A 24,678-nucleotide genomic window follows, 5' to 3' on the forward strand; every position below is an offset into this window, starting at 1 on the left:
AAGTTCTGGGCTTCTGGGTTCAGGAGTTATTAATGGCTTTCATGTTTCCTGAACCAAAACAGAAGTTGTGAGATACCTGTTGTACAGTCCTGTGCAGACCCTCATGTGGGAGGAGACTTTAGCTGGCTGCTCCAAGGAGAGAGGAGATAGGGGTTGACACAAGTGCTGGGGTGAGAGAAGGAGAGTTGCCTAAAGGTAGCAGTGGCTCCAAGACCCTGAGAATCAGGATGTAGAGACGAGTCCCTTAGGTGGACAGGTTCTGTGTGGAAGTCCTCTAGGAGACAGCACAATGCTTTAAGGGATGAAGTGATGATGCTGAGATGACTAATCATCAAGCCCCATCATCTTGAGAGCTGTCGCAAGACACGGCATTGCTCACACTTAGCACAGAGGCTGTGCAGCCACTGGCCTTTCAATGGGCCTGAAGGGCTTGGGCAATGAAAATCCCAGGGGCAACCAAGACGGACTCAAGATCACAGGCTCTTACCTACGTATTTGATGGTGAATACTTAACTAAATAGGCAAACAGCTCCCATTAATGGCTAAGATTGTATATCTTCCTACCCTTTAAAATGGGGTCTTTGAGCCAGATTTAATTTAATTTAGAAAAATTAAGTACTGCTTATTGGACTTCAATGTTGTGAAACAAATCTATGCTTTTTATGTATATTATCCCACTTAAACTTTACCATGCTTTGAAGTAGGTTTCTTTACCCTCTTTTATAGAAGGGCACGATCTGAAGGACAGAGAAGGTAATATATATTCAGAGTGCTAGAACAGAAGAGGGAGCCAGGGATGGAGAGCCCCCTTACCCTGTGAGGGATTCTTTGGATGTAAATGATGGCAAGTACAATTCAACTGACTTTAAAAACAGGATCTGTTGCCTCAGGCACCTGAAAAAGTTCTGGGAGTAAGGCTGCCCTCAGGCAGGAGGATTCATACTGGGGCTCAGCTGATGTCATCAAGTTTCAGTTTCCATCCATTTCTCTGCTCTAGGTTCTGGACTGGCTACCTTGTAAGTCTGTCTGGCAAGTTCATAGCTACATCTTCCAAACTAAAAGCGCAGCTAAAAATGGGTGGTTTCTCCCACTAGTCCCTTCAAAAGTCCCACTGTGCCTTATTGTCTCCAGTTGGGTCACATGCCCACCCCTGACCAATCACTGTTGCCAAAAGCATGGGCCAAGCCTGAGTTCAATGTCCTCCTTTAAAGTAAGAGCGTTAGTGATAAACAACTCCACTTGACATGGACTGAAACTGACAACGGGGTTAGATCCCCAGAGGGCAAAAGAAGGACTATTTTTGGGAGGTGAGTGAATGCTGAGTGTCAAAATAAAAACAAAAACAAAACGGATGTCTACTTCAGCCCTCTCTCTCACCACCCCATTTCTGCCTTCTTGTCCAGAGTCATGCCATGCACTGAAGGTTAGAGTTAGAGGAAATGCCAATTCTGTGGAGGACAGGAAAGGAACTCAAAGTGGAAGGAATCAATCAGAGGCCCCAACATCCATGTGGATAGACCATCCAATGATCTGACCTCTCACTGTCTGCTCCTTCTCATCTTAGAGTCCTTTACCTTCATTCCAGTTCAGTTATGGCCATAGCCTAGAACTTATCTCCAGCAACACTTGTGTGTTCTGAAAAAATACAGTCTGACATTCCACCCTTTATCCTCTCAGCTTATGCCCTCAGCATGCTAATTCCTCAACCTATTCAGGAACTACAAGCCGCTCTATACTTTCCCCTGCTCACCTGACCACCTTTGTCTTCATTTCCTCCCTCTCCAAGGAAAACTTCATGGGGCATCACTTAATGCTAAACCTAAATATACTGCTCTGCTCTAAACAGCCTACCCCCTTCTTTCATTCGTCCTGTCTAGCAAAATCCAACTCTGCCTGTTTTAGCACTGCCTTCAAATAAGGGCCCTGCTTCCTCTTGGATAAAATCACACAAGTGTCTTTGTGCCCCATAAACTTCTGTTCTACATCTGTTGCTCAGCTCCACCACTGCCTCAGAATCCAGTCATTCCTCCTGTGTTACCATGTGCCAGACGCTCTTCCAAGCACTTGGGACACCCAGTGGAGGCAACAAACAGAGGCCCTGTCTCGGGGGAGCTTCTGTGATTGTTTTCTCAGTCAACTCTCTTGCCCAAGTTCTCAAAACAATTCCACTTTCCTACACCTTGTCCACACTCCTCGCTCACTGAGCATATGTGCTGGACCACCAGAGGGAAACAGAGAAGTCATCAGATGGGAACTTTTCTGCATAAAAACTTCAAAACAGAACAAAACCAAAACCCAAATGAGATCCTCCATCTCTTCTTTCCTCCTTCCTTCCCGCCATACTGAAAGGTTTCCCTCAATGCTTTCCTTAATCCTCCCAACCTGGGATCTGCCCGCCCTCTCCAAGTCGCAACGCTTTCACATGTGTGGGCTATCTGCCTTAATTATCTACTTTTCCAGAGGACCAAGACTACATTTACCTCATCACAGCTGGAAACACCAAGCAGAGCTCAGAGTCCTCTGGAGGAATACATTGGCACTGGGAGGGATCTACGGGGAGGTCCTGCCCAGCATGCTCTGGGGTTGGGCCACGTCCAGGGGCAGGGCCTGAGAGACTCTGAGAGCCTGTTTGGCTTCTTGAGGGCGACGGCACCAGCAACATGGCCAGACATCTCACCTCAGGCTTCTGGAAGATATGAGTTGAGATTTAACTCAAAGACAGGTTCTGAGGAAGGTTTCTGGATGCCTGAGTGACCTTCCCCACTGCCCAGCCTGAAGGATCCTTTCCTCCATCTGCCATTTCCATTACGGTGGGCAGGCCCTCACAGCCCCTGGGCCCCCAAACTCTCACTCCAGGCCCAGCTTTAGAAGGCGCTCAGAGGCCTGGGGGCAGGCCTGTGCCTGCCCAACTCCACCCCCTTTGACGATGGCACTCTGAGGAACTCCACCAAGGTGAGAATAGTAATAAATAGAGTAGCAATATTGACAACTGTTAAGGCTTCACCTTACACTGGCTGCCTGGCCTTGCACAAGTAGCCTGAGTCTCAGATCTCATCTATTATGTGCAGATACTGACGTGTACCGATAGGGTTGGTCCTCGGAACTGGAATGAATGAGTAAAGAGTTTTGAACAGTGTTTACCTAACACTAGAAGTTTAATATGTGCTACCCATTATTATCACTCATTTAAAGTGCTAGGCCTCCTCTCTATTATTTTAGAAGTATCGATTTACCACTCATGCATTCTTCCTTCCCTCAGAATGAATTTATTTAGCACCTAACATGTGCCAGACACTATGCCAGGCTCTGGGATACAGTGGTAAGCAAAAAGGTAGAGTCTCTGCCTTCATGGATCTTACAGTCTAGAGGGGAGATCAGGCAGAAATTCATCAGACAAGATTGTGTAAATGTCCCACGTTACATTCTATGAAGGGTTCATGAGCTGGTTGTCGGTGCCAAGGGATTTTAAAACATGGGGATTGGGCCTAACCAAGGAGAAAAGGGTCTTCCTCACCCATCCCTCAGGAGCTGATAAGGCTTAAGAGGTAAAAGGCAAGTAGGAGACAACTTGGCAAAGCAGGGAGGGAGAAGTGTTCCAGGCAGAGGAATCTGGGTGATGAGAGCAGAGAGAGTGAGGAGGGAGGAATGTGATGCAACAAGAAGAGGGAAAAGCGTGGGAGGCACAGACTAAGCAGAGTTCTCTGGGCCAAATCAACTAGTTAAGTCTTTGGAGCAATGGGGAGCCAGGGGAAAATTTTAAGTTAGGATTTATTTATATGTGTAGGGTATTCAGATTTTCGTTGTACTATTTGAGTTTCCAAAAGATTACTGTGAATTAATACTGTGAATTAATGAATTACAGTGATTTAATGTGAAGAATGCTTTGGATGGGGTAAACAGGATGTGAGAGACCAGTGAGAAGGCCACTGCAGTAATCTACGAGAGAAATGATGTCAGCAAGGACCACAATGGTGGTGGCCAAAGTGGAGTAACGTGGACGGATGTGAGTGGCATGACTGCATTAATTCTAATAAGACGGAACATTTTTCCTTTTGTTTTGCTCCAGTGCCCAAGAGGTACAGCTTGGTGCAAGATGTGGGGTCTTTTATAGAGTTGGACAAGTCCGCAGACACGAAACATTTGAAAAGGCTGCTTGAACTGCTGACTAGCCAAAATCAAAGAGGAAGTTGACCTTCAACCCTTTGTTTTATTCCAGCTGCAGAAGTCATTTTCAGTTACTCTCTGACTCAAGTAAACACCGCTCCCTGTCACCTTATCCCTTTGAGGGTTGGTTCACTTCTAACTTTTCACTGGGACATGATTCTCACCGACAGCAGAAAGTTCGGCACCCAGACCTGCAGATGTGAAGACACTTGCTCCTCTCTCGAACTATCAGTACTTCTGGGAAACACGTCCCAGTGCCAAACTGTCCTGGTCCTGAAATGACCCCGTTATTCGGGGAGGTAGTAAAGGAAATTACATGTTTTAAACCCCGAGTGGCACTCTCTTTGGACATCGAAAGGTGTAAATGATAAAATACTTGCTAGACTTAAAGACCAGGGAGTAAACGGGGGGCTGGATGCTGCCCAGACTCTGTGTGTCAGCAAAACATATCTGAGCTCAGCGAAGTAACCCAGGACCAAGTGTTCTCCTCAGTGGAATAATTAGACAACAGAGGTGGGCAATTTAGAAAAGATCACTTCTTCTGTCCCTGCTTTAGAATCTCTAATACAAACAAAACCCAATCCTTAGCAAGATTTAAGAGCACGGGACAAAGACTGCTAGATGTTGAACTGCTGGGAGTGGAGCCCACGTTTTATTTATCTTTGTATCCAAACACATCCGCGGTGCCTGCCACGGGGCAGATACTCAGTGAATGTTGGGTGGATCAAGGATTCCTCTGTGTTTTCATGGGGTATTTATATGGTATGGGAATTCAGTCATCTTTTGCCCCACTAGGTACTGATGGATGCTTTCTGTTCTCCATGTTTACTTTGAACACCATTTAGCTACAGGGATGTTCTAAAATGAAATAATAAGGAAACCAGCTATAGTACTATTTTATATATACAGGCAGATACACTTTCTGACCACGTGCAGGTATGAATGCTCTCCCTGGAAGATGCTGTTGTAACCTAAATTGCTCTAGAATGAGGTTAGAGATGGGGAAGAAAGGGAAAGTAAGGTAAAACTCACAGCTTAATTTCCAGACAGGATTGCTGCTTTAAAAATGAATTTCAGGTGCTTCTTGGCATACTTGGCCCAAGCACTGGAGATTTAACAGTGATCTGTGATTTGGTGTGACCCAGAACATGGCCCAATGGTCCTCTATCCTTTGAAGCAGTCAGTCTGTTCTCTTCATTGCTGTTCTGGACTTTCTCACCATCACTCCCCATCAGGGCCCCATTCCTTCTGCTCTGTCCTAGTGGAACAGTCCCTTGACCTTCATTCTCCCACTACTCTAGTCTCGACTTCTCCTTGTTGCTAGATTACTCTATTATTGCTTCTCAAATTGTGGTTCCCAGACCAGCAGCATTAGCGTTGCCTGGGAACTTATTAGAAATGCAGATTCTCGGGTCTCACTCTGGACCTACTCAAGAAGAAACTTTGATGTGGGGCCCAGCAATTTTAACAAGCAAGGTAATCTCCAAGGTGAGAACCACTGCTGTACGCAAAGCTCAGTTCTGAGCATGTCACCCCTTTGCCCAATACCCTTTATTGCTTTCCTGTCGACAGCCACATGAGTGTGTGTGTGTGTGTGTGTGTTTGTCTGTGCGCGCCCTTCTATCCAAGGCCTTCTGCAGCCAAGCACCAGCTCATGTGTCCCCACGCAGGGAGGTGTGTTCCACAGTCATCCTAATGGGTTACCTGCTCTTCCCTCTGCTCTCCTGCCGCCTCTCTCTGTTAATGTTGGGTCCTCTGCTCTGAATACCCACCTCCTCCCTCTCCTTGTAGAAACCTTGCTCATTCTTTAAGGCTCACTTAAAAATTAATATTTATGTAAGGAATCCATACTTGTGCCTTTAAAGCCAAATAGTACTGAAGGCTTTATAAAGAACCGTGACAGGCCCTCCCCAACCTCACAACCCCAATCCTTCCTATCCCCTCAGTTCCATTCCTCATGGAAAGCACTTGAGCCGTTTCTATCATTGTTCTTCTGGTGTTTACCTCTATTTATATAACTAATACGCAAATACTTGTATTTAAAAGTAATTTTAAAATATTAGACACTAACTTCTTGCCGTGATAGATAAAATTTGAGTAGGTAAAATTGCAGGTGGATGAAATTTGGTCGACACCCCATTCCCCTCTTCACTCTTCTCAATCTGTCCTCACTTAAATCTTTATTCATGCAAAGTTCATCTTGGCATAGAAGGTGACCCCTTTCCTGGAACGTGTTCAGAGACTGCTCCTTGCCGGCTCCCACAGAGCTGTGTATCTCTCTTAGTGCACTGTCCCCCTTGCCCTTCCACGTTTGTATGTATGTGTCTCCCATTCCCACCAGCTTGTAAGAGCCAGGAAAGTCTAATCCCTCTTTTACTTTCTCTGAATCCTCCCAGGGCAAAGCACAGGGCCTGGGATATAGTACACACTGAGCAACGTGGCCCATTTAACCGTAAAGTAAAATATCTGCCTGACCTTTGAAGCTTGCTGGTGTGACAGCAGTACTTGGAATGAGTCTTCCCGTTCCAATGTGGTTTTCCAGCATTATTGTGGGGAATAGTAAACTGGAGTCAGGAGACTTGAGCCACACCACCTTCTTGGTGACTTCTTTTAAGACCTTGGGGAAGGCACTTAATGGTTTTGCTTCCGTTTTTTCATCTATCAAGTGGCACCAATAATATCTATGGACAGAGTCGTAGGGAGGACCAAATACAACAGCACAGGTTATCAGGTATAAGGCATTGCATTGATTCCTTATGTTTAAAACAAAAAGGCAAACCATTTTCTGGTAGCACATAGGGCTATAATGAACATTAAAACCAACCTTTAAATAGAAAACTTCATTTTTAGATGATCCAGGGGGTCTTTCTTCCAAGATCAGCCTAAGATTTTTTCGGAGGAAACTGTGTTCTCATTGTCCTGAAATTTGAAGCAAGAAAATTCAATCATTTAAGACCATTTGCCTATTCTTACTTGTTGAGGAGCAATCAGCACTACTGCCACCCTTTTAGCCTCTGAAGGGATTGTAAGCTTTGTCTTGATTTGATGGCTCAAAAATAAAATCTACCAAAGGCACGTTTTCTAAGCCTTGTCTGGCTCTACCCATTAGAAAAGTGTGAGCTACTGTTCTATCATAACTAATTATATTTTAAGTCTACAACCAAGTCTCAATTACCAAGGTTAATGGGACCACATGCACACATAATTCTCTCTTACATTTATACAGTGCTTTTAACTTCTTCAAAGCACTTTTCACTGTACTGCATATATAAGACAGATGCATTTTTTTAAATCCACAAATAAGGTAAAAAATGAATCTTAAGATCAATAATTTCAACTTTGCACCTGTCAAAAGCTATTAGAACTTGCAAAATTGTCTAATAGGACTTTCATTGCCCTACTCTCCTCTCGACCCCTCTCAACTAAGGCCAGAAAAGACAGAAAGATCTGGAGGAATCTCCAGAGGAGAGGAAGCCAGGGAGGGAAGGAAGCCAAGGACCTGGGCCATCCACATCCTGGATCATTAGCTCCTCCGTAACTGAGAATAACTGACTGTATGTGTGACTATGGCCAGAAAATCCAGAAAGAGATGAAAAGGCAAAGAAAATGACATGCGAGTAACTATTTACAGGGTCTGTCATTGTCATTCTCTCAACAAGCATTATTGAGTGCCTACTGTAATGACAGGTGCTTTCAACAAAGAGGATGGACACAGCAATGAACAACCCAGGCAAGAATGCTATTTTCATAGTGATGACCTTCCTGAATGGTGCAGACAGACAACAAACACAAAGACACACAACTTCACATAAACGAGATAACTTCAGGTGGCACTAAGCTCTGTGGAGTGCATAAACACAGGAATGTGATAGAGCCTTGTGGAGGGGATGCTGTTGTAGATAAGGTTGCCAGGGAAGGCCTCAGGGTATCCGAGCTGCAATCTGTGAGAAGAGCCCACCCTGTGCAGGTCTGCAACCCAGATGATGGAATGAGTGAACTCGCCAAGTATGCTACAGGGAGAGGGGTCCGGGCCAGTTTCAAGGGGTTCCAGGAAAGTCACTGTTCTGTGGTTATTCACCTTGTGTCCTTTTGGGGATATTTCTAAAACCTCTCCAGGACCCCGGATTTATTGCCTCTACAATGCAGGTTGCTAACACTGATCACCTGGACAGGGGAGCGCTGAGAAATAATGGGTAAACAATTGTGAGGAGCCACATAAATGCTAAATAATGCTCACGGTAATAAGATTTTATTAAAGTCAGCACCTTGATAGGCAGCTCACAATCGGATACCTTGGCAAATGTGTAAACTGACGTGGCTGCTCCCTGTGCACACCAGCACCATCTTTCAAAACAAAAAAGAATAAATGAGCCTATGGTCATGATATTCGAAGTAGTTAGTGATCAAACAACTGTCTGGAGAGAAAGCTGGTGTGTGAAGTGTAAAATGGGAGCAGGAAGATAACGGCACATCACAGCCCAGCTCACGCAGAGGATGACTCATGAATTGACTGGATGCTTGCTGGCGCACACACCATCCGCTCCAGGGTGGTACTCTAAACCCGTCAGGACTAGGTGCTGCCACCAAAAGCCCCAGCAGACAGGAAGGGGAGTGAGAAGGAGCCAGAAGAGAAGCATCTCTGGCAGCAGCCCTCTCTGGACCTCTTGGCCTTGGAAAGCCACCCCTGGGGGAGGACTGAGCAGCCAGCACCAAGGGCCCCACCTTCGAAGGGCACCAAGGAAGTGGTGGGGGGGGGGGTGTGAGGGAGGAGGGATGAGCATTGCATTTCTCCCTACGAGAATGAAATATCCCAACGCCAGGAGACACTTCAGATTCATTATAACTGAGCCTCCCCACACAGAGATATGAGTCCACCCCTTAGAAGCAAATCTTCCTCTCCCAAATTCTCCCCCAAAAATATAACATTAACATCACAAAAAATGAATTCTTTTTTATGGGTCCTACCATCTCTTTGATATAAATACACAAGTGCCTAAACATTCTTTCCCATCTCCCATCCCACATCGGCCATGAGATTGTGACACACACACACACAAACACACACACAAGCACACAAGCACATGTTCACACAAATACCGCACACACCCAATTCCTTTGTTAAGCCCTGGCTCAGCTATTGTAAGGTACCTGTGGAGTGTAGGTCACATAGCAGAAAAGTTTAAATTACTGTTGCTTCTTCTCTGAAAAGCAGACAGGAAGAAAAGACAATAAAAAAGAAAACACTTATTTTAAGGCTGATACTAAACACTCCACTCCACGTTGACTGAGGTCACTTTCCCACTGTGGGATGGGGAGAATCGAGATGATCTCTGAGGTGCTATGAACCCACAGTGCAGACTTCACGTTTTGAGGCTTGACTAGAAACGACGGGGATGTGAAAAAGAACATGGCGAGATAATCCTAGTCTTCAGGAAATTATGGTTTAAACTTGGCTGGAGAAAGACCAAGATCCTCAAAAAATTCTAATTGATTTTAACCAAATGGAGGAATTTTAAAATGTTAAGTACACTGGGATATCATATTAAAAGTATTCTGGGAGAGCATGCCGCATGGGACATGGTAAGTGCTGAATTTCCTGCTGCTAAGGGAGGCATTCCTATCTGCCAGCGTCTCATGCTGCTCAGACCTGAATCACTCATTTAGGTAGACCATTTGTCCAAGTGCGTCATTTCCCAAAATAGCCAATGGAGGAATCCAGGGAGAACTGTCCTGAGGAGATGTGGTCATCCTCAAGGCCAAATCAGTCTAGACTAAGATGGTTCTTAGCAAGACTGCCCAAAGGGCTTCTAGACTTTGTTTGGTAAGTGTTGTTAATGCCTTGGTAACAATGGACTGTTGATAAGGTGGGAGATAATGCCATAAGGAAGGAAGGTACCTGCTCACATCTTTTGCTTTTAACTTAAGCTAACCCATAAAATCCATTATCAAACCCCAAGGAATACTCCCAATTATTGTCTTGGACCCTTCATTTCGCTTTGTTTTGTTTTGTTTTTTTTTTTTTTTCAACTCTCCATTTCTGTTTTTACCTGGCACTGACTTGCTTGACTCCTCTTCTCCTCTCAGCTTCTGGCTCCGTGCTCCCCCTTTAGACTTGATGAGTAATTTTGGTTTTCCTGCTTTTCACCTTTGGCACCCCTTCAAAAATGGGTTAGATTTATCTTCTGGCTCTTTCTACTTCTGACTGCTTGGAAGTTTGGATCATACTTAGCCAAGTTTTGATCCCAGGACCTTTCCCTGGCTTTGACCTGTCTCAGTGGCATCTGTGCTGGGCTTGACTCCTCCAGGTGAGGGCGTCGGCAAGAGGGAGGATCAAGCAAAGATCAAGCAAGGAAACAGGAAGAACATCTGGCTCAGCTTAAACTGTGCAGGGCACTGAGGCCTTGCTGGCCGTCCAGTCTCTGCCTCCTTCTTCCTCTGCTGCTTTCATTCCCTCCCGTCTCTGACTTGCAATTTTTATTAAGTTTCCACCTTCTGACTGGTCAATCCTCTTCTAGCATCCCTTTGTAAGATTGAAATGGGAGTGGGAGTGATATCCGTTAGCCAAAATAAGTTCGATAGCTGGGAGAAACTGCTGAATCTCTGGTGTCTTTATAGCACTTATCAAATCCCAATTAACCATATTAGTTGGCAAACTGCTCTGGCTTCCCAGGGAGTCAGCTGGGAGGTGAGTCAATAAATATCTGTCAGATGAATGGATGCACACACACTAGTTGTGTAGCATGGCATCAGGTACTTTAAATAATACAAAGTATAAGACTTCATCCTTGGCTGAAGGAGGACGTCTTCTCACGGCCATTCACAAAAGGACTGTTTGGAAATATCACCAAGCGCTAGACCAGCTTCGCTATTTCTTCTAGAAAACAAGAAGAAATCTCTTGTTTCAAGAGATGTTTGTGTCATCTCTTAATGCACAACTGGCTTCATGTGGGCAAAAGGGAACGTGAGCAAAGCCCTGGTTAAAGCATAACAGACACCCTTGGGCTAATGAACTGTCGAAGCTATTAGTGTCGGCGGATTTTCTACATAACTGCTTTGTAAACAGCAACACGCATAAACCATAAACAAGGAGAATGAAGTGAGCACCCACAGACGCACCACTCACGTCAAATCATACAATGTTGATATCACCCCAGAAGCCTCCACTCTCCTGTCTGATAATCTTTCACTTACTTTTCTTTATAATTTCATCACCTTTATAAACTCCCAGAGAACCTTTAATTATATCCAGTTTGGGGATCAAAATAGATTTAAAAAACAACAATTGCAGGTGCATTCAAGATTGGACATGAAAAAGAAAACTGGTTTTTTAATAAGATACTTGAAGTGTACACTTTCCGTAGGTGATCAAGACATTTACTCTTTCGTCCACTTTTATGTTTGCTGACTGCCAATCACTCTACTCCTTAATACTTCAAAGGTATTTTTCCCAAAGCTGCCTTTTGTCTTACACTAAGGCTTTCCCGGACTCAAGTGAATTTTGAAGGAGGCTGAGCTCATCATGATGAAATGGATGTTGACATTCCATAACCATCACTGTAATTATTCCTAATTTCTACTTTGCTTCAAAAACTCTCTTCCCTTGCCCCTAAAGTCTGTACTTTCAAAATAGTATCTGCAGCTTTAATTATACCTGACAATAAACTACACTCCCACAAAATCTTGTCAATCATGGTGTACGTTACTATCTTCAAATATCCTGTTTTTTTTAAAACTGCCTTTATCTCAGGTTCCCAAAGAGTCACAGTATTAGCAATGAATGTTTTAACTGTTTCTGTAATTACTGTTTGTAATTACTACAAATCAAAGTTGTACAAACTTTGGATTGGAGGCTGGTTGAATTATCTACCAAACTGGGGTGAATGGTCCTTTAATCAACCGTATACTGAACAGATCTACAGAGTAAAAACTGAGATGGAATTTGAGTGACTTGGTGTCCATCGAGAATCAAATCTGATGCTGTAGTGTTAACAAGGGACTTCAGGTCCAGAATAATTCTGTTAATCACACTTCTTCCAAATTAGTCAGTTAATGTTGTGGGTCCTGATGAGACAGGATTCAGGAAGGCAGAGAGCAGCGGGGAATGCTCCTGGTGATAGGATCCTTAGAGCAAAGGACAGAAGACAAAAGGAGAAGGCTGGATTCGTGAGAAGTGATCTGGACCATAACCGCTATAATTATAAGCTTATAATGTCACCACACTGCTTTCCGTAATGTAATATTTTTGTTGTCTGTTATTTTCCTTGATTCAGGTTTTGTATTTTTCATGATGTAATAGTGAGATCTAGTCTCATTTCTCTGTGTATTTGGATACATTGAGTAGAGTGCTCTGGCTGAGTGAATAGTTTCACATACGGGAGCCATGAGAAACAAGAGTGGCAAGGAAAGTTAGGTCAGATTATGAAAATTCTTAAAATGTTTATATTGGACTTAATCCTTCAGAAGTCATTTAGTGTTCTCTTTGCTTGTTTTGCAATTGAGAGCACCATGAGGAAAGGAGTGTTTTTGATGATTTATTTTATTTTATTTCTTTCTCTTTTCTTGGAGGAAGACTGGCCCTGAGCTAACATCCGTGCCCATCTTCCTCCATTTCATCCGTGGCTCGCCTGCCACAGCATGGCCTGATCAGCAGTGTATAGGTCTGTGCCAGAAGGGGAACCTGCGAACCCCAGGCCGCCCAAGGGGAGCACACAAACTTAACCACTACACCACCGGGCTGGCCCCATTTTTGATGATTTCTAAGGGGTAAAAACTAGGCAGGGAGATTAGGTAAGACGATATAGCAAAAATTCAGGCATTAAGAAATAAGGTTAGACTAGGCTGGCGATGGCGGCCATGGATTGGAAAGGAAGGAAGGATGGATGCAGCATCATAAGGGAAAAATTTTCTTCTTTCCCTTTGTCTTTTCAGCCATTTGGGCTTAACGGTGTTCAGTGCTCCTGATTTATTTCCCTTCCCATTTATATTTTCCTTCTTCCCTTGATAATCTACTTTTGCTTTCCCATTTTTCCCTCTCTTCTCTCCTTTGCTTGCATTCTTATCACGTTCCCTTATAGGACGATGACTGAATCAGGCAAGTAGACATCAAATGGGAGATCTGAATAGAAATTAACTATAAGATTTACTAATTAGAGTATGTTGCTGCTTAAAACATTTTTTTAACCTTTCATCTGCAGTTAAAAACAGGAAAAGAAAGGTGAGGAGGCAAAAAAAGGAGTAGAGAGGAAAAGGGAGAGACTCTTTTATCCACTCATTCAAGAAGTGCTGTGTTTCCAGAGAAAGAGAGAGTGCCAAAGAGATACAGAAAACACCACACAATAATTTGTGTTATTGTAGTTGTATCATCTATTTCCCCTTCTAACTCAGTTGGGTAAAGTAGAGATGCCAGATGGGAGGCTAAAGACTAAGGTGAGATGGGCAGTCTCCCTCCCTCCCTTATTGCCTGCTGCTTCTCATATCAAAAGATGGAGTCTACATCCCTCCCCCTAGGCCTCAGTGACTGGCTCAACCAATAGGATGCTGTGGAGGTGACTTTCTGGGACTTCTGAGGCTAGGCTGTAAGAAGCCTGGTCTTTTGGAATATTTCCTCTTGGGATGCTTTCTTTTGGAACCCAGCCACCACTTTGAGAGATGCCCAAGTCACAGGAAGAGGCCACATGCAGGCCCTCCACTTGGCAGCCCCGAATAAGATAACAGCCAGCATCCTCAGCAAACACAGAAATGAACCACCTTGACATCCAGCACAATAGAGGCAAAGAGGATTTCAGCCCAAGCTGACATCTGACTGTACTTCCAAGGAGACCCCAAGCAAGAACTGCCCAGCGAATCCCAGCCAATCCACAGAACAATACGAGACAAGAACAAGTTACTGTTTCAAGCTACTCCACTTTGTTGTGGTTTGTTATACAGCAATAGATAACTTTTTTCATCCTTACACGAGACAGAAAGAATATCGAAAGTTTGAAGATTCACAATGCCACCTGGAACGCATGGATATTTTTTACGTATTTCTTTCCTTTTAAAGGTCACTTTCTTATTCACTAACCTTGAAATTGGAATTTGAATTGACCTTGATCAGAAATCCTAAGAAATGCTTAAGCAAATATTTTAAGCACTACCATATTTTGAGTACTAGTTCAGGATAAAGTGGTATTGATGTGACAAGAATAATGGATGTGTAATTAGAAGATGGAGTTTAAGTCCTAGTTCTGTCATTTATTACTGTGTGGCCTACAACAAGTTATTTAACATTTCTGCTTCCTACTTTCCAATGCTATAATGTAATCGAAGGTATTTAGTGATGCATGACAAAACACAGACATTCAGTGAATTTCCATTTCTTTCCTTCCTATGTAAGTCCTGTACTCATAAGTGCAACCATAGCAGAGCCTATCATCCTGCTTCCTAAAACTAAATATTTTTATTATGTATCAAATATTTCCCTTGATAACTATTTCATAAGCTTCCAGAGTGTTGCCTTTACTAGTGTGATCTGCCTCACTTTTCCTGTGGGACAGTTTACTTAATAGATTTTGGGGACTCATTCTGTTGCTGGATTCTCACAAAGACTCTTTTGTGATAACCTTCTTTGGTTTTCAAGGACATGACCCTGTTTCTCGAGTGTGGTTCCCTACTGTAGCATAAATGTTAACAAGTTAAATGCATATCACATAAGAATTTTAATTGCTCATCATATGTTTATGTACTGAAATGTAGAGTCGAATTGATATAATTGGTAACATTACCCATTTGCTTTGATTTGAGATGTCAAGTGATTGAAAAAATTTTTAATTCAGAATTGAATTACCTTGCTTATTTGAATTTATCATTTTTGCGTAATTAGGATGAACTAATTTAATTTGCAGTTATCCTTAAATGACTTAACTGATGTCTGCTGAGGTTCTCAAGGCCAAAGGATTATGGAGTCATGCTGAACATCACTCTGTCTCTTAGGCTTGGAAGTACAAGTGCACCTTGTGAAGCCCGGAGACAGAAGTTACAAGCTTGATTTTTTCTCCATTAATCTTTTTTCTTTTTCTGTTTTGTCCCCCTCACCTCACTCTAGGCTGCTGCATGTTTCCCAGAAGGACCATACATTGCATTTGGAGGTGGTCCTCCTTTTCCAACTTTGTTCTGATTTTACGTCATTTTTACTTGGTGTTGAGCTCACATCTCAGTTCTGCAAAGGAAAGCTGGTAACTTATGGTAGGAATCCCCAAGACAGTGCTCTTTATAGAGACTGAGGGTGCTTCAGCAAATACTGCTTTTCAATGATGCATTTTAATAAGCCTTTTACAAATCTGGATACCAGACTACCGGCTAGGGTACCTGGAACCAATAATTTTAAAATAGTGCTTTTCAAACTGCAGGTCCCGACCCACTAGTGGATTAGGAAATAATTCTAGAGGGTGTGACAAGCACTTAAAAGACAAAGAAACAAAATGGAGTAGATAATATTAGAGTGTATTACACGTAAAAAGGTAAGAACAGTTTCATAAAATTTTTATATTCTTTTGGTGTGTGTGCGTGTATACTGATTTACGATAAAAAATAATTTATAGATTTTCTTTGTGAGTTGCCATCAAAAGAATTTGAAAGTCACTGCCATGGATTTAAAGTTATCTGAAACAGTTTTGTAATATAGCAGTTTGAAATGAAGCCCCAACAACATATGTACCAAATCAAAGTGTAGATAGGTTTTAGCTGCAAATTTTAAAGGGATTGGCAAGTTACTTTTCCTGAGAAGTCTAGCCCTGGGATGACTGGGTATTTTCCAAAGGGCCAGGAACCAGTTATCCCAATAAACGGTAGGAGCCTAAATGCTCTCTCCCTGGGACGCTCTGAGGTAACGTTCCTCATCTCACTTGTAATGTGGCTGTTGCCCTGCTGCAGTGGCTGTTGGAAGTACTGTGTGTTCCCTAACCAGATCAGAGGACCCCGTTTTCCCAAGGTCTTGGTCTGCCAGAAAGAAGGCATTGCACTTCTCCCCGATTGGTGGGACCTGCACCCAGCTTGGAGAGCTGGAAAACTCCAGCCCTTAACTCCCCTCTTTGCTAGGGAATCACGTTTTCCTTCCCACTGGGTCCTTGGAAGATGGGAAGCAGCAGTAAGGTTACTTGTGTTTTATCCACACCATGGGAGTCTGTGTTTTTGTGTGAAGGCTGACTCATGTGGAGGAAAGTTCTACGCCTAGAATTTTAAAATTAATGCTAATCAGAATAATGCAGCATCCCACATTTGATCTGCTAATGAGCTTTGGGGAGAGATGGCACATCTTCCTGCAGCTGATGGATGCCCCTTTTAGAGGATCTACAGCATCCTCCCCATGTCTTCACTCACCTGGGCTAACACACTTCAGAACCAAAAGAATCCTCAGGACAGGATGGGACCCCTTGCTTTTCTGGTTCTTGTCCCTTGAGTTTTCCAAACTTCTCCTCACTTTTCAGTCTACTCTCTCTGCGACTGAAATGGCTGCCTATTAAACTCATCAGTGGAATCTGTCATACTGTGTCACTTAAACTTTTTCCATCTGCTTATGGTTTTTACTTTTTTGTCATAGAAAGCCCTGACCTAAATCTCTACTCTTCTTTTATCCTGCTTTCAGTTTGACCTTACTACTGCTGAAAATCAACCAAACTCATTCATCACTGTCCCTCCCTCCAAGCTCCATTAACATTTTCCTGTTATCCAGGTTTTTAACATACACTCAAGAGATTGTCAACAAAAATGGACTAAACCTTTACATGGAACTTCTTTACCCCCACATGGGACATTTTCAAGAACAGGAGCTTTCAGATGAATTAACAATGTGGGTAAATTTGTTACCAACGCTAGACTCTCATGCTAAAATATTTTCTACAGCTCAAAACATGGCATAAGGCAGATTCCTATTTAAGAGAAAGGGCCTTCTTTTAAGTTGCCCTGAAGATTCTGAGACTGTCCTTAAGAGCAGTGCTATGAGAGGATAGGAGGCACAATCTCAGTCACCCCAAGAGTTAATTTAAATGGAGAAAGTGAGATGGTTTCCCAAAGCACTGGAATTGATTTTTCCCTGAGTCTCTCCATAGTTGTAGATTCTGATAATCACAGAATATAGAGAAGGAAGAAACTTGGTGTTCCTTCTAACTGCCTCATTTCACAAACCAAGAAATTGAGGATCAGAGACATGAGGTCATTAAAGTCATCCAGTTACTTGGTTGCTTACTTCGACTAGGGTGGTTTCAGAAAGGATGCAGAAAAGTACAAGTATTCGAGAGCTACTTAGGGACTGTATTAATCAACACTGTAATAATCAGCTCTGTGCCCTTGGGTGCTGCGACAGCTGGGGGTCCACTGCTGCAGCTGAGAAATAAAGTGTGAGGAAGAAACAAAAACTGAGGGAGTCCATCGCCACTAGACCTGCCTTATAAGAAATGTCAAAAAGAGCTCTCCTGTCTGAAATGAAAAGGCAAAGGATACAAAGCTTGAAACAAGCTGATAAACAGATAAAATCAGAAAACTGCAACTCGGTATCAGAACATGTTAGTAAACAATTATGATGTAAAGGTTAAAGGGAAAGAATGCATTAAAAATAACAATAACCATTCCAATTTGGTAACAAATTCACAATACAGAAAGAAATAATTTTGACAACAAAAACAGCAAGGGAAGAAGAAAAGGACAGAACTTGCCTAGTCAAATGAAGCATAAACGCTATCAGCAGAAAAAGAACTATCTCATCTGTGAGACCTTTTATACAAACCTCATGGTAACCACAAAACAAAAATTCAGGGCAGAGTCACAAAACATAAAAAAAGAGGAAACTGAAAAACACATCACCAAAAACCATCAAGCTGAAATTGTAGTGAGAAACACAAGGACAAAGAAAGAAAGGAAATATAGAGCAACCATAAAACAAAAGATAAAATGGCAATAGTAAGTCCCTATATATCAATAATCATCCTAAATGTAAAGGGATTCAATGCACCAATGAAAAGACAGAGAGGCTGGACAGGTTAAGAAAAAGACCCAAAAGTGTGCTGCCTCCAGCAGACCCATCTCAGCTCTAAGGAAAAACATAGGCTCAGAGTGAAGGGGTGGAAGATGATACTCCAACCAAATGACAACCAAAAGAAAGCGAGCGTAGCCATAATTCTATCAGACAAAATAGACTTCAAGCCAAAAAAAGGCAAGAGACAAAGATGGGCATTATATAATGATAAAGGGGATAATCCATCAAGAAGACATAACATTTATTAATATATATGCACCTAACGTGGAAGCACCAAAGTCTATAAAACAACTATTAACAGACCTAAAGGGAGAAACTGACAGCAGCACCATAAGAGTAGGGAACTTTAATACCCCTCTTACATCAATGGATAGGTCTTCTAGAGAGAAAAATCAACAAAGAAACGTTGACCTTAAATGAAACACTAGACCAGATGAATTCAATAGATACATATATAATATTCAATCCAAAAGCAGCAGGATATACGTTTTCTCTCAAGTACACATGAAACATTCTCAAAGATACACTGTTGGGAAACAAAACAACTCCCAATAAACTTAAGAACACTGAAAAGATATCAAGCATCTTTTCAACCACAATGGTATGAAACTAGAAATCAACCACAAGGAGAAAGCTGGAAAAGACACAAATATGTGGAGCCTAAACAAAGTGCTATTCATTGACTATTGGAACAACAACAAAATTAAAGGAGAAATGGAAAAATATCCGGAGACAAATGAAAAGGAAAATACAGTGTACCAAAATCTATTGGATACAGCAAAAGCAGTACTAAGAGGGAAGTTCATAGCAACACAGGCATACCTTGAGAAACAGGAAAAATCTCAAACAAGCAATCTAACAATACATCCAAAAGGATCAGAAAAGAAGAAAATGAAGTGCCCAAAGTCAGGAGAACAAAGGAACTACTAGAGATCAGAGCCGAAATAAATGAAATCGAGACTAAAAGACAATAGAAAAGATCAGCGAAACTAAGAGCTAGTTCTTTCAAAATATAAACAAAATTGACAAACCTTTAGGTAGAATAAGAAAAAAAGAGAGAAGCCTGAAATAAAATCAGAAAGAGAAGAAATCACAAGCAATATAACAGAAATACAAAGGATTACAACAGTATTCTTTATCAATGTTATAAACTACATTAACAAAATGAAGAATAAAAATCACATGATCATCTCAATAGATGCAGAGAAAGCATTTGACAACATTCAGCACACATTTATGATAATAACTCTCAATAAAATAATTATAGAAGGAAAGTACCTCAACATAATAAAGGCCATATATGACAAACCAACAGCTAACATTACACTCAATGGTGTAAACTGATAGCTATCCCTCTAAGAGCAGGAACAAGACAAGGATGCCCACGCTCACCCTTCTTAGTCCTAGCCAGAGCAATCAAGTAAGAAAAATAAATAAAACATATTCAAACTGGAAAGGAAGAAGTAAAACTGTCACTACTTGTGGAGGACGAGATTTAACATGTAGAAAACACTAAAGAATCCATCAAAACACTAAAAACAAACTAGCAGAAATAAAGAATCAAGAATACAATCCTATTTACAATCACAACAAAAAGAATTAAGTGGGTAGGAATAAATTTAACCAATGAGGTGAAAGACCTATACACTGGAAACTATAAGACATTGTTGAAAGAAATTAAAGAAGACACAAAGAAATAGAAGGATATTCTGTGCTCATGGATTAGAAGAACTAACATAGTGAAAAAGTGCATATTACCTAAAGCAATCTACAGATTCAATGTAATCCCTATCAAAACCCCAATGACATTTTTCACAGAAATAGAAAGAAGAATTCTAAAATTTATAGGAAACAACAAAAGTCCCCAAAGAGCCAAAGCACTCTAGAGAAAAAAGAACAAAGCTGGAGGCATCATATTCCCTAATTTCAAAGTATACTATGAAGCTGTATTAATCAAAACAGCACGATACTGGCAGAAAAGCAGACACAGATCAATGGAATAGATTTGATAGCCAAGAAATAAACCCATACATTTAGGAACAGCCAATTTTCAACAAAGGAGCTAAGAACATACAATGGAGAAGGGAAAGTCTCTTCAATAACCACTGTTGGGAAAACGGACAGCCACACACAAAAGAAAGAAAGTAGACCATTACCTTACACCATGCACAAAAATTAACTCAAAATGGATTAAAGACTTGAATGTAAGACCTGAAACCATAAAACTGCAAAGAAGAAAACGTAGGCAGTAAGCTCTTTGCTATCATTCTTAGCAGGATCTTTTGGAATATGTCTCCTCAGGAAGGGGAAACAAAAGAAAAAATAAGCTAATGGGACTACATCAAACTAAAAAGCGTCCGTATGGCAAAGGAAACATCAATAAAATGAAAAGACAACCAGCAATTGGAAGAAGATATCTGCAAATCATTTATCCAATAAGGGGCTGCTATCCAAATTATATAAAGAACTCAACAACAAAAGAACAAACTTAGTCAAGAAATGGGCAGAGGATTTGAACAGACATTTTCCCAAAGATATACAGATGGCCAACAGGCACATGAAAAGGTGTTTAACATCACTAATTATTAGAGAAATACAAATCAAAACCACAATGAGATATCACCTCATGCCCATCAGAATGGCTATGATTAAAAAGACAAGAAATAAGAAGTGTTGGAGAGGGGCCAGTGCCATGGCCGAGTGGTTAAGTTCGTGTGCGCTACTTCAGCGGCCCAGGGTTTTGCCGGTTTGCATCTTGGGCATGTACATGGCACCACTCATCAAGCCATGCTGAGGTGGCATCCCACACAGCACAGCCAGAACGACATACAACTAGAATACACAACTATGTACTGGGAGCGTTTTGGGAGAACAAGAAGGAAAAAAAGATAGACAACAGATGTTAGCTCAGGTGCCAATCTTTACAAAGAAAACAGAAGTGTTGGAGAGGATGTGGAGAAAAGGGAGCCCTCAGACACTGCTGGGGGGAATGTAAATTGGTGCAGCCACTGTGGAAAACAGTACAGACATTCCTCAAAAACTTAAAAGTAGAATGACCAGGCATGACATCAGCATCACAGCGGAGTGAGCTCTTCCCTTAGACTCTCCTCCCTAAGAAACAATGAAAAGGATATTCATAAAGCAACAGAGGACAGGCACACAACACAAAAGACATCTGAGAGACCCATGCAGCCATATGTCTGAAGGTGGAGGTGCTGGACCCCCCCAGGAGGAAGAAGGAGGAAGTAAGGGGATCTCCCCTCCCTCCCCAGCAATGACCTAGGGCACAGGACCATGCACAGCTCTGAGAAAAGAGGGGCCTGGGGGGAGACTCTGTGGGAATGCCTTCACTCTCCAAGTTCCCTCACATCCCATAGGAAAGCTCCACAGAGGAGGCTAAGCTATTGTGGGGCTGTCTTCATGAAGCCAGCACGCCAGGAGGACAGACAGCGAGGGCAAAGAGAGAACACCCACGGGATGGCACATGCAAAAGAAGTGCCCCTCCCCCTGCTGGGCTCACAAGCTCAGCCAGACAGCCAGAGCAAGGGACCCCCTCTAGAGTGCCCGTGCGTACATTAGCAAAGCAGCAGCTACAAGCAGGCAATCGCAGATGGGTCCTGTCAGCATAGATTCCAAAGGACAAGCACAGACACCAGGGATCACAGCAGGCTCAGAATACACAGCTCCTGAACCTCCTCCAGTGGTGGCAGGTGGAATCTGCAACCAGATACTATCTATGCGAAGGCACAAACCTACCCCATCAAATAGTAGCAAGAAATATATTAATAGTCCAGACCAGAAGGAAACTGAAAAGCACCTAGAAATCAATCCTGAAGGCACACAAATTTACAATGTAAACGACAGAGAATTCAAAATAGCTACTAACATTAAAAAACTCGAGTTACAAGAAAATTCAGATAGTTCAATTAAATCAGGAATAAAATTAAGAAACAGAGGGAAGACTTCACAAAAGAGATTGACCCTATAAAGAGAAACCAATCAGAAATGTTGGAGATGAAAAACACAATGAGATAAAGAAAAATCTGGATACCCTGGATTACAGAGCTGACATTATGGAAGACGGAATTAGCAATGTGGAGGACCGAAATACAGAAAGGCTTCAGATGGAGGAGGAGAGAGAATTAAGACTAAAAAGAAACGAAGAAATTCTCTGGGAAATATCTGATTCAATTAGGAAATGCAACATAAAAACTATGGGTATTATAGAGGGAGAAGGGAGGGAGAAAGGAGTAGAAAGTCTGTTCAGACCTGGGAAAGGAGCTGGAATTACAAGTAAAAGACGCTAACAGCACTTCTGATTACATCAATGTAAAAAGACCTACTCCAAGGCATAGAGTAGGAAAACTGGCAAAAGTCAGTGACAAAGAAGAAATATTTTTAAAGGCAGCAAGGCCGCAGAAAATAACTTACAAAGACCATATCAAACTTTCAGGAGATTTCTCAGCAGAATCTTTACAGGCTACGAGAAGGTAGAAGGAGATATCCAAAATTCTGAAAGACAAAAACCTGCAGTCAAGAATACTCTATCCAGGGAAAAATATCCTACAGATATGGTGGAGAAATAAAAACTTTCCCACATAAACGAAAGCTGAGGTAGGTCATCGCCACAAGACACCCCAAACGGGAAATGCTCAAGAAGACCTTCATACCTGAAAAAGAAAAAAAAGAGTTCACAAAGCCTTGAGCAACGAGATAAATAGGCAGCCAAAGTCCGAAAATTGCAGCTCTCTACCAGAACAGGTTAGCAAAAACTTAATTACGACATTAAAGAGGAAGGGAAGGAAAACATCAAAAATAACTATCATCTTGTGATTTTAACCACAAAATCACTACACAAAACAGAATATGTTATGACCAACAAATCAGAGGAAGAGGAAAGGGATGGAACTGGCTTAGACCAAGGAAATGAGAGGCTATCGGAACATTGTATATCTCATCTACGAGATTTTTTATACAAACCTGATGGTAACCACTAAACAAATAATCAGAACAGAGACACAAATGATACGAAAAAAAGAAAACTGAGGGGCTGTCCCAGTGGCATAATGGTTAAGTTCGCATGCTCTGCTTCAGCCACCCAGGGTTTGCAGCTTCAGGTCTCAGGCACAGACCTATGCATCTCTCATCAAGCCCTGCTGTGCTGGCATCCCACATACAAAACACAGAGGAAGACTGCCACCGATGTTAGCTCAGCAACAATCTTCCTCAAGCTAAAAGAGAGGAAGATTGCTTACCGATGTTAGCTCAGGGCCAGTCTTCCTCACACACAAAAAAGAGAACACTGAGAAAACCATCATAGACAACTACCGAACTGAACTGGCAGTCCAAAATACACAAGACGAGAAACGAGGGAAATACAGAACTGGAAAACAAGTGATAAAATGGCAGCATTAAGCCCTTATATATAAATAATCACTCTAAATGTAAATGGATTGAATTCTCCAATCAAAAGACAGAGTGGTGGGATGGATTGAAAAACAAGACTCATCGATATGCTGCCTCCAGGAAACACTCTTAGCTCTAAAGACAAACACAGGCTCAGAGTGAAGGGACGGAAGATGATACTCTAAGCTCACGGCAAACAAAAGAAAGCAGTTATTGCAATACTTATATCAGACACAGTAGACTTCAAGATAAAAAAGGCAATGAGAGACAAAGAGGGGCAGCATACAATGATAAAAGGGACGCTCCAACAAGAAGACATAACACTTATAAATATACGTGTCCCCAACAAAGGAGTACCAAAGTACATAAAGCAACTATTAACAGACCTAAAAAGAGATATTAACAACAACATAGTAGGGGGCCCCAACACTCTACTTACATCAATGGATAGATCATCCAGACAGAAAGTTAACAAGGAAATAGTGGAATTAAATGAAAAACTAGACGAGATGGACTTAATACATATATTTTTCGATCATTCTATCCAAAAATAGCAGAATACACATTCTTCTCAAGTGCACATGGAGCATTCTAAGGACAGACCATATGTTTTGAAACAAGACAGGCCTCAATAAATTTAAGAAGATGGAAATCACATCAAGCATCTTTTCTGACCAAAATGCTATGAGACCAGAAATCAGCTACAGGAAAAAAGCTGGGAAAGTGACAAATATGTGGAGACTACACAACATGCTACTGAACAACCAAGGGATCATTGAAGAAATTAAAAGAGAAATCAAAAAATATCTGGAGACAAATGAAAATGAAAATACACCACACCAACTCATATGGGATGCAGAAAAAGTGGTCCTATGAGGGAAATTCATAGCAATACAGGCCCAGCTTAAAAAACAAGAAAGATCTCAAATAGGCAATCTTAAAATACAGTTAGAAAATGAAGAACCAACAAAGCCCAAAGTCAGCCGAAGGAGGGAAATAATAAAAATCAGAGCAGAAATAAATGAAATTGAAACCAAAAAAAAAAAAAAAAAAAAACCAGCAGAAAAGATCAGTGAAACAAAGAACTGGTTCTTTGAGAA

The 24,678-nt window shown here is 41.8% G+C and overlaps 1 long non-coding RNA gene across 1 annotated transcript in view; it reads right to left on the reverse strand.

The window, feature by feature from the left end:
* The window catches only part of LOC102147588 (uncharacterized), a 452,754-nt gene that overhangs the window by 79,854 nt on the left and 348,222 nt on the right, over positions 1-24,678 (reverse strand). The window contains exons 22-24 of the long non-coding RNA XR_011431371.1: positions 6,989-7,083; positions 6,640-6,845; positions 2,481-2,686 (exon numbers count right to left, since the gene is read on the reverse strand). This is a non-coding gene — a long non-coding RNA (uncharacterized lncRNA). The remainder of the gene's footprint in view (positions 1-2,480; positions 2,687-6,639; positions 6,846-6,988; positions 7,084-24,678) is intronic.

Source organism: Equus caballus, chromosome 23, assembly GCF_041296265.1.
Source record: "Equus caballus isolate H_3958 breed thoroughbred chromosome 23, TB-T2T, whole genome shotgun sequence".
NCBI classification, from domain to species: Eukaryota; Metazoa; Chordata; class Mammalia; order Perissodactyla; family Equidae; genus Equus; species Equus caballus.